The sequence below is a fragment of the Entelurus aequoreus genome, linkage group LG02, assembly GCF_033978785.1.
Source record: "Entelurus aequoreus isolate RoL-2023_Sb linkage group LG02, RoL_Eaeq_v1.1, whole genome shotgun sequence".
In the NCBI taxonomy this organism is placed as follows: domain Eukaryota; kingdom Metazoa; phylum Chordata; class Actinopteri; order Syngnathiformes; family Syngnathidae; genus Entelurus; species Entelurus aequoreus.
The window spans coordinates 41,848,276-41,857,233 of record NC_084732.1 but is presented as its reverse complement, the minus strand read 5'-3'; the positions used below and the strand labels follow the sequence as shown (position 1 = coordinate 41,857,233).

Here is an 8,958-nt window from a genome sequence, read left to right as displayed (position 1 = left end):
CTTATTCAAGATGCATCTGGTTTAGAATTAATATAGACTTATGACTGTAAGCTGTTGCATTATTATTTTTCCCGGCATTTGCAATGAATGTAGTTACCAATTGATTTTGTACACACAACTGAATTTCGTATGAGTCCATGTTCGATTAGTGCTCGTATGGATGGCTCGGTGGTGCCTCAGGCTGGTGGCCTGCCGACACCTCGTTGGGCTTTTGGCTGCCTTGGTGAAGAAAGAGATCCACTCAAACAGTCTGTCTCTGTCTCTTCTTGGGGTGTGGTTCAGTCCATTGGGCAGACTGTTCAGTGGCATGTCCGTGCTGGCCGAAATTGGGGAAAAGTATGGGGCTTTGGGGAAGGCGGGGCAAAGTATGGGGCGTTGGGGCTTTGGTCCAGGCCCTCGGCTTGCTTCCAGGCCTCCTCGCTGCTTCGGCACTCCCGACACTTCTTTCCACAGCTGCTGGAGTCCCGGTGGACACATTGGCTGGCAACGTTAGTTGTTCTCGTCATCGCTGGCAAGGTGTTGTCTCTCCTCTCGGTTCCTTCCAGTCAGGTATCGGGTGTTGGTCCTGGATCGGCTTTGACCGTGCCCCTCTTAGCGAGTGCAAGGGAATCTGGAGTGGCTGCACAGAGGAACTGGCACACAAATTCTACATTTTGCAAACTTACCATTTTGGTCTCATGGTCTTTCCACCTTCCTAGGAAGCTGCTGGTCCTGAGAAGTGCTGATCTTGTGACTGAAGATGATAACCTGTTTTCTTAAAATAGGTGCCGTTGTTTGACCTAATCTTTTTGGGGAAACCATGTCGGGATATTAGATCATTCACAAAACATTTAATTACTGAATTTGCACCCTCCTTTGAGGTTGGGGTTGCTTCCGCCAACCACTGCAATTGTCAATCTAAATCATTACGTTCCTTTATCCTTGTACCGGATTGATCATATTGATTAAATAAAACCTCAACACGCTCAAACTTGACCCAATCAAAACTCACCTCCCCCCTCTGTCCCTCTCACAAGGACAGTGTTAGTCGTAGTAATAGTAATAGTAGTAGTAGTAGTAGTATTAGTAGTTTCAGAAACATCCAAGAAAAAGAAAAGACAGCTGATAGTCAAGTGCAGCAAGAACAGAGGCGGAGGACAGGTCATGTTTGAGGTCACTGTTCGCTTTTGCAATAGTACTTTGATATTTTACAACACCTAGTGAATTATTGTGGCCTCAATAATTCACTAAATAGTTGTATTTAATTTAGTCTATCTATGATGGGACAATGCACAGACACATTAAGTTCAGAAACAGATATGTTCTGTACCAGATTATATCTAAATAGCTACTTTCCATCTGTAGTCCCTGGCTACCTAAATTAAGGGGATCCACAAATCAAGCAATAAAATTATGACACTAATTAATCATAATAAATATATACATTCGTAATAATCAATAATTAATCAAAAATAATCATACTGTAGCATGTAATCAGATTAAGAGAAGTCCTAAAATGCCCCTTCATGGACACATTCTTAATATACAATACAACCACACCTTATTGACATCATCACACAAAGACAATACATGCTCTTGTTCACATCTGTCATCATTTGTAAAAACAACCAAGATTTTAACAGCCATACCTCACAATTTACAACAAAAATGCTCTCATAGATAAATATAATACTCATTAAATTGATGTGTCAACATAATGCCCCTCTTAGTGACCGTCTGAGCAGCCTTGATTGCTCCAAAGCCACTTTTTAATTTCAAATTTTCTATTCCTTTTGTTATAACGTGGAGAAGGCTAATTGGTCTGTACATGTTCTGGTCTTCTTTATTTCCTGCTTTATGGATTTAATTATAGTAGCAGTTTCTCCACGTGGTAGGGAAAGTGTTTTCCGTTATTGATTTATTTATCAATCGTTGTTATACGAGCAATAATACAATCCTTATATGTTTTTAGGAAGATAGTGTCCAACCCGTATATATATCTCTAGATCGTGAGTCTGATAATGCAGCGAAGATTTTGTTTAACTTTGTTTCATTTGTTACTTCTAAAATGAGTCCATCCTGAATAAATGACAATTATTTGCACTGATTTTGAGGGATTTTTATTCAGGGTTTGTACAGACTGGATGAAATGTTCATTAAAATTATTACTTATGTCCAGACTGTCTGCAATTGTAGCGCCATTGATATTTAATGTTATAGTGTTGTTTATTGTTTGCTCTCTTTCCGTAAGTTTGTATCTAGTTTTCCATAACTCTCTATTGTTCCTTTTTGCAGCTTTAATTAATTCTAAGTGAAAGTCAGCCTTAGACTTCCGCATAAACATTGTAACTTTTGTTCCTCCAAACTTTTAAATCATACGATCTGTATTTAGACCTGTTTTTTAATTGCTCTTATGAGAGCTGAGTCCTCATGTCTTTATTAGAATCCAATGGTATTTTTATTTTAACACTCTTCTTTCTGGTTTTGTATTCATGTATTTACAGATGTTCTCTTTAATTGTTGTCATCCAATTGTAATTCTAGTAGGGCTGCTTTCATTTGTATCATATAGAAGCCGTTTATAATATCCTTAAGTTTCTTTCTACGCGTCTTATTTAACCAGTCCAGATTAACGTCCTCCATGACGTTACTTCTGTTATACTATGCTGTTTGAGGATGTCTGAAAATGAATTTAAAAAAAATGTCTTTAGCTGTGGTCGGTCGGTATACTACAATTACCTTGAAATACATTTCTGAGGAAAATGTGATTTTAATTTCAACATACTCAAATTGATCTACTTTTAATGTTTTCCCTTTCATAAATCATAATTCCTCCCCCCTTTGTCACTCGATCTGTCTTTTCTGTAATCTTGTCCCCCGGGACATTAATTAGAACGTAAAGGTGTTGTGGGTTTTAACCATGTGTCTGATAGACAAGGTAATCCGGATTAGAGTCTGACAGTAACTGCTGTATTTGTTCAGTATGTTTCCTGTGGTAGAAAGTTTAATAATGCGGACACGTTTGTTACTGAACACTTTCTACAGACTTCTGTCTCTCTGCGACTTTGTGTATGTAATAAGCAACTATAAATATTTGATATGCTTAAATTTTGTTTTAGCTCAGCTGTTGTATAGCTGCTAGCTCTTTGTAGCCTACAGCAGGAATGTCCAAATTGCAACCAATAGCTATGTTTTTAACAGACAACCGAAATAATTGAAAATGTGGTATTAGCGTATCGGTTCAATCAGCGGCAGCTACGCCCTGTTTTATCATTTGACCTACATTTTTGGTTTCGTAGGCAGGACAGAGGGAACAATGTGGGTCATTAGTTGTCCATCTTATACCATTCTAATTGTTGTAAGGATAGTTCACATGAGCGGCCATACCTTGAGTCCTACCATATATAAGAGTCAAAAGGCTCCTATTATGAGTCGTCTAATTGGTGATCATACACTTTGGCGGTTTGGGTGGCAGGACACACGGACGCACCTCAGTCAGCCAGTGCTAGGACAGTTGGAGCAGTCCCCGTCTTCCACTCATTCCTGGGAGGCGTCCCCAGTAGTTGTCAGCTGATGTCGTGCTGTCAGGCAACATCAGGAAGTTCCTTCTGTGCAGTATTGAATTTTCAGGGCACAGTTCGTAAGCAGGTCATTACAAGGTGTGTGCAGGTTGACCACAAAGGAATGCTTCAAAGATTGTGTTGAACATTGTCCGTTGACACTTATGTCCAGCAGGGGTCTGTTTGTATCCTGCTGTTCGTCCTGCTGTCACACCTGTATTTTTTGTGAGCATGTTCTGGCTACACCTTGGAGCTTGTCTTGTTCAGATTGGCAGTCCCCCGGCTGCATATCCTTTCCACCCTCGCTTGACCTAGCACAACCGTGGCTACCACCCAAGTCCGTCTGTATGGTTTTACGTTTTGTTGAGGTTTTTTTCCTCCAGAATTTGGAACTCAAAACATGCACACCCATCGTTTTCATATCCTCTCGGTTAGTTCAATTTGCATACCACGTTTTAAAATTACAGTCTTAACTATCCCATTAATTGCTAATCAAAAACCTTAATTCAAAGATTATACGTACTACTTCATGTGTATTTAAGTACCCTTTTAATTCACCTAAAGACCATCTATAAGTTAATTTAAACTATCATTTGTCTATCAGTAGGCGTGAGCAAGCTGTCATGCTTGCACTCTGACCTCCTGCTGTGCGTGATACTCTCCAAAACAAATGAATGTTTTTATTCACGTTTCTCCTTATCTTTCAGCTAAATCTTTTAATCTTTTAACTTTTAACGTCCGCACTGTGTTTATTTTTATTGTCTGCATTTTAATGTTGCTTTTATTTTCTTTCATTTCACTTTGTTGCATGAAAAACGCCTCTTCCTCTCTCTCTCACTTTCTCTCCTTCTCTCACAATACAAATACAATAATCCAAAATAATCAGTCTTATAAAATAATTTTAGCTTTAGATATGATTTAGGGCAGTGGTTTTCAACCTTTTTTCCCAGTAAACTAAAGACATAAAATACAGCATAATGTCATCATTTTCTGATTTATTAAATTGTATAACAGTGCACCATATTGCTCATTTGTTGTGGTCTTACTTGACTTATTTGGACAAACAAACAAAAATAAGAATAACTAAAACGTTTTAAAAATTAAACAAGTGATTAAATTATAATAAAGATTTCTATACATATAATCAATCATCAACCTTCTTTGGATATTGCAATAGAGATCCATCTGGGCTCGTGAACTTAATTCTAAATATTTATTTTATTGAAGAATTATTCTTCTATAATTATATTTATAAAGGAATTTGAATTGTCGCTATTTTAAAATATTTAAAATCTCAGGTACCCCTTGGCATACCTTCAAGTACCCCCCTTTTTTGTCCGGGCGGAAACACCATACCCTCCTTTGAGAACTACTGGTTTAGCCTATGAAAAATCCTTTGTCTCATACATCATTACACTGTACAACTCCTCTTTGGGGGGCTATAATGACAGGGAATGCAAAACAATAACAGTGCAATACTTTTTTATATCATGGTCGTTAATGCCTAGTTTCTCTTTTAATAGAATCTATTTTGTTTCCATTTATACCCTTATTAGTTACTGTTTACTTTTTAGTTCTTCTTCCAAAGGGAACTCTCCTGAAGGAATCAATAACGTTTTATCTGTCTATCTATCTATCTATTACTAACCCGAGCACAATTCATGACGTCATGCTCATCTTGCAGACAGTTATTTCCATTTAGTTTTATTCTCTATTTGTAATTCTACATGCACCAATGTCACATAGAAATTTGCTTTCTTTGTTATTTATTTACATTATTATTTCTGGTTTACTTGCTGTCTGTTTACTTAAGTTCTCATATTTTGGTCTGTCTTCCTTCTGATTAGAATTTGTTTAACGCTTCTCTACGTTTTGTTTTGACAATGGCGCTGAGTGGCTCTTATCTGTACTTCTTCAGACTCTATGTTTCACAGATGCCCTTAGATGTATTAGAATATAAATTTAACTTTTATTTTATTGTGTGTTTATTCCTAAAAAAAATTAAAATGTCAATGTATGATCAATTTATCTTTATCAAATTTAAATTCAATATTATTAATTTATTTGTTGTATAACTATTAATTCAAAGTTACAATGTGTCCTAATCTATGATGTTCGTGCGTGCGTGTTTGTCTCAACTTCCACACAGAAACTGGATGGATCAGATAAGCAACAAGGCTGTACCAAAAAAGTATACTAGACATATAAATGAATGATGAATTAAACAATGTTTCAATGTCCCACAATCCGTATTTATTTATTGATATTTAAACGTGTAATTTTCCATATATCTATTATTTTACTGGACTTAGCCAGCACCTACTACTAGCACACTCTACAGACCGAGAATAACTGTTCAACCACACTTAGTAATGCCAAGCTTGATGCTAACCTAGCCTTACTATGCCTCAGTAAGCAAACTTTTGCTAACCTAGCCCAATGCTATGCTAACACAATGCTAACCTAGCTCAATGCTATGCTAACACAATGCTAACCCAGCTCAATGCTATCAGTGTCACTCCTCTTCGAACCAATGCCTCACGCAGCTGTCACTCACACAGCCTCGTCACACGCACACACTCTTATCTCAAAATGTCTCCCAGCTTTTTTTTTTTTTTATATGCGTCACACAGTCATTCACACACAGAGAATTTACCAGCGAGCAAGAGCCTTTTTTCCCGTACTCAAAATCTCAGTGTGTAAAACAACTGTAATATCGCACAGTCACAATCACCAGTATAGTTAAAAACAAATCCAAATGACTGGAATTCGCTCGCAGCTCCCAAGAGGGGGAGCCTCCCTGCTTAGGCTGCTGCCTCCGCGATCCAACCTCTTGATAAGCGAAAGAAAATAATTTTATGGATCGATCATTCACTCATGTGTTTTCTGTACATAACTTTGTCTATTTTCTCACACGCACACACATAACCAACAATTTCCAGACTTTTACAGATAGCGGGGCTGTGAAAAAAGCGTGAGGGGAGGTTGCGAGGGGGGGAAAGGAAGGGGGGGATTAAACCAGATAAGAAACCAGGTGCTACACAAAAGTTATTAAAATACGCAGATATATATATATAAATTTAAAAACACACATTTTTATCCCACAAAACACTCCCCCCTGGTCCGGACCAATATAAACAACTAATGCACGCGTGCTTTTGTGGAATCGGCCGTCTCATAACACACACACGCAGGTCATTCTTACTCATATAATGGCGATTAACCCATTCAGCGGAGCAAATCCTGCTTTTCCTTCCTGACCAACACGGATAACAGCCTAAGGCGCTGTAGAATTACCAGGAATCACCCTTCAATTTCTACAGTACATCGTGTCTGGTCAGTCCATATAGTTTCACCAAGGCTCTACCATATGGAGCCCTTACTCTATCCATCTATACTGCAGCAAATTTCCAAATTCGTGACAACTTGGCTCAGTTGATCTCCTTTACCGGAGTCACTGAACGATCACCTTATATCAGGCTTTTTACCCGGCTGCAGCTTCCACATAGACAGATACGTAGGACCTTCATAGACGTCATAAATTTGTGTGGGCCAAATGTCACATCAGTTTAGCCAACCTTGCCTTAAATTTCGCTGTGTCCAACTCCGGCTAACCATGTACTTGCAGAAAAAAGCATCCTCTGCCAACAACGACAGAGGATGAAGAGGTTAAAAGAAATTTTTCGTCTCACATCGTCTATGCTTCTACACTCCAAACCACCAAAATTCTATCAACAATCCCCATTTGTTAAAAACAAGAGATTACAAGTTTTCAACAAAACACACAGACAAATGATCACATATAAAACAACTCAAGCCAACCAACACATGCCTCAGTCTAGGTTGTTTTTGGAGAACTATCTTTTATGAAAAAAAATTTCAGTTTTCATCTTACCGATCCCGTTTCTCTTCAGACAGATAACTTTTACACAATAAGCAAAATAGCTTACCTTTTATTAGATGCGCGCGTGCAAGCGTTGTCTGCCTGAGAGAGAAGCCGGGAGCGGATGTTGACTTGCAGAGTTCTGGACCATCCTGTTCGTGACGCCAATTTTGTAGTGGAAAGTCCAGGTTGTCAATGAGAACCAAAGTAGATTTAACACAAGAGTTTTATTTTACTCATAATCAAATGGTACAATGGTTGGGTTGAGTTGTCTAGCACACAGAAAGTTTCCCCCCCGGGCGCGTCCGTCACCATGAAAAAGATGGTGGTGCCCAAAACACTCTCTTCGTTTGGCTTTATCCCTTTCTTATCTCTCTTGTTAGTGCGTCAATGTCTTGTTTTGTTTTCCCTATCTGTTCCATAACAACTCGAATCTTTTAGGCAGTCAACCTATTCAGTTAGACAGGTTGGCACGACTTAAAGTTCACTTTTGTCCCACAGAAGAGGAAGAGAAATCAAAATGAGCATACATTTTTGACAGACATGAACTATAGGTCAAAGGTCAGAAATTCTACTACATATACATTAGGGTTGTCCCGATACCGGTACCAAAATGTATTTCGATACTTTTCTAAAGAAAGGGGAGCACAAAAAAATTGCATTATTGGCTTTATTTTAACAAAAAATCTTTCGGTTCATTAAACATATGTTTATTATTGCAATCGAAGAACAATGTTGTCCTTAAATAAAATAGTGAACATACTAGACAACTTGTCTTTTAGTAGTAAGTAAGCAAACAAAGGCTCCTAACTTGTCTGCTGACGTACGCAATAATATATTGTGTCATTTCTCATTCTATTATATTGGCAAAATTATAAAGGACAAGCTGTAAAAATTGATTATTAATCCATTTGTCCATTTACTGTTAATATCTGCATATTTTCTGTTTCAACATGTGCTATCTACACTTCTGTTAAAATGTAATAATCACTTATTCTTCTGTTGTTTAATACTTTACATTAGTTTTGGATGACACCACAAATGTAGGTATCGATCCGATAACAAATAGTTACAGGATCATACATTGGTCATATTCAAAGTCCCCATGTGTCCAGAGATATATTTCCTGAGTTTATAAACATAATATGAATTTTAAAAAAAAAGGAAAACATATCGATTTAATCAAGGTAGTATTGACTAGATACTAGGGGTGTAGGAAAAAATCGATTCGAATTCGAATCGCGATTCTCACGTTGTGCGATTCAGTAGGCTTGGATTTATTAACATAAATCACTCAACTACCACAAACACAAACAACACAACAAAAAAGGCAAGCGTACCTAAAACACAAGGAGCTACTATTTAGCAGAAGCTATGGCATGGACAAGGAAACTTACTTGGTCAGAACGAGACATAAACCGGTGTGACATAATGACAATGAAGGCAAAACGAGTGATCAACAAAGGTAGGCTTAAATAGAGTCTCTGATGAGTAACAGGTGCGCGTACAAGGCAGGTGAAAATCAAGTAACCATGGT

At 37.8% G+C, this 8,958-nt stretch overlaps 1 long non-coding RNA gene across 1 annotated transcript; it reads right to left on the bottom strand.

Annotated features, from left to right (window-relative positions):
* Positions 1-632: 632 nt before the first annotated feature.
* Positions 633-7,717, bottom strand: LOC133663274 (uncharacterized). Its single transcript, XR_009828278.1, has 3 exons — positions 7,489-7,717; positions 3,469-3,586; positions 633-733 (listed from the first exon to the last, which is right to left on the bottom strand). It is a non-coding gene; the product is annotated as an uncharacterized LOC133663274 (long non-coding RNA).
* Positions 7,718-8,958: the final 1,241 nt, after the last annotated feature.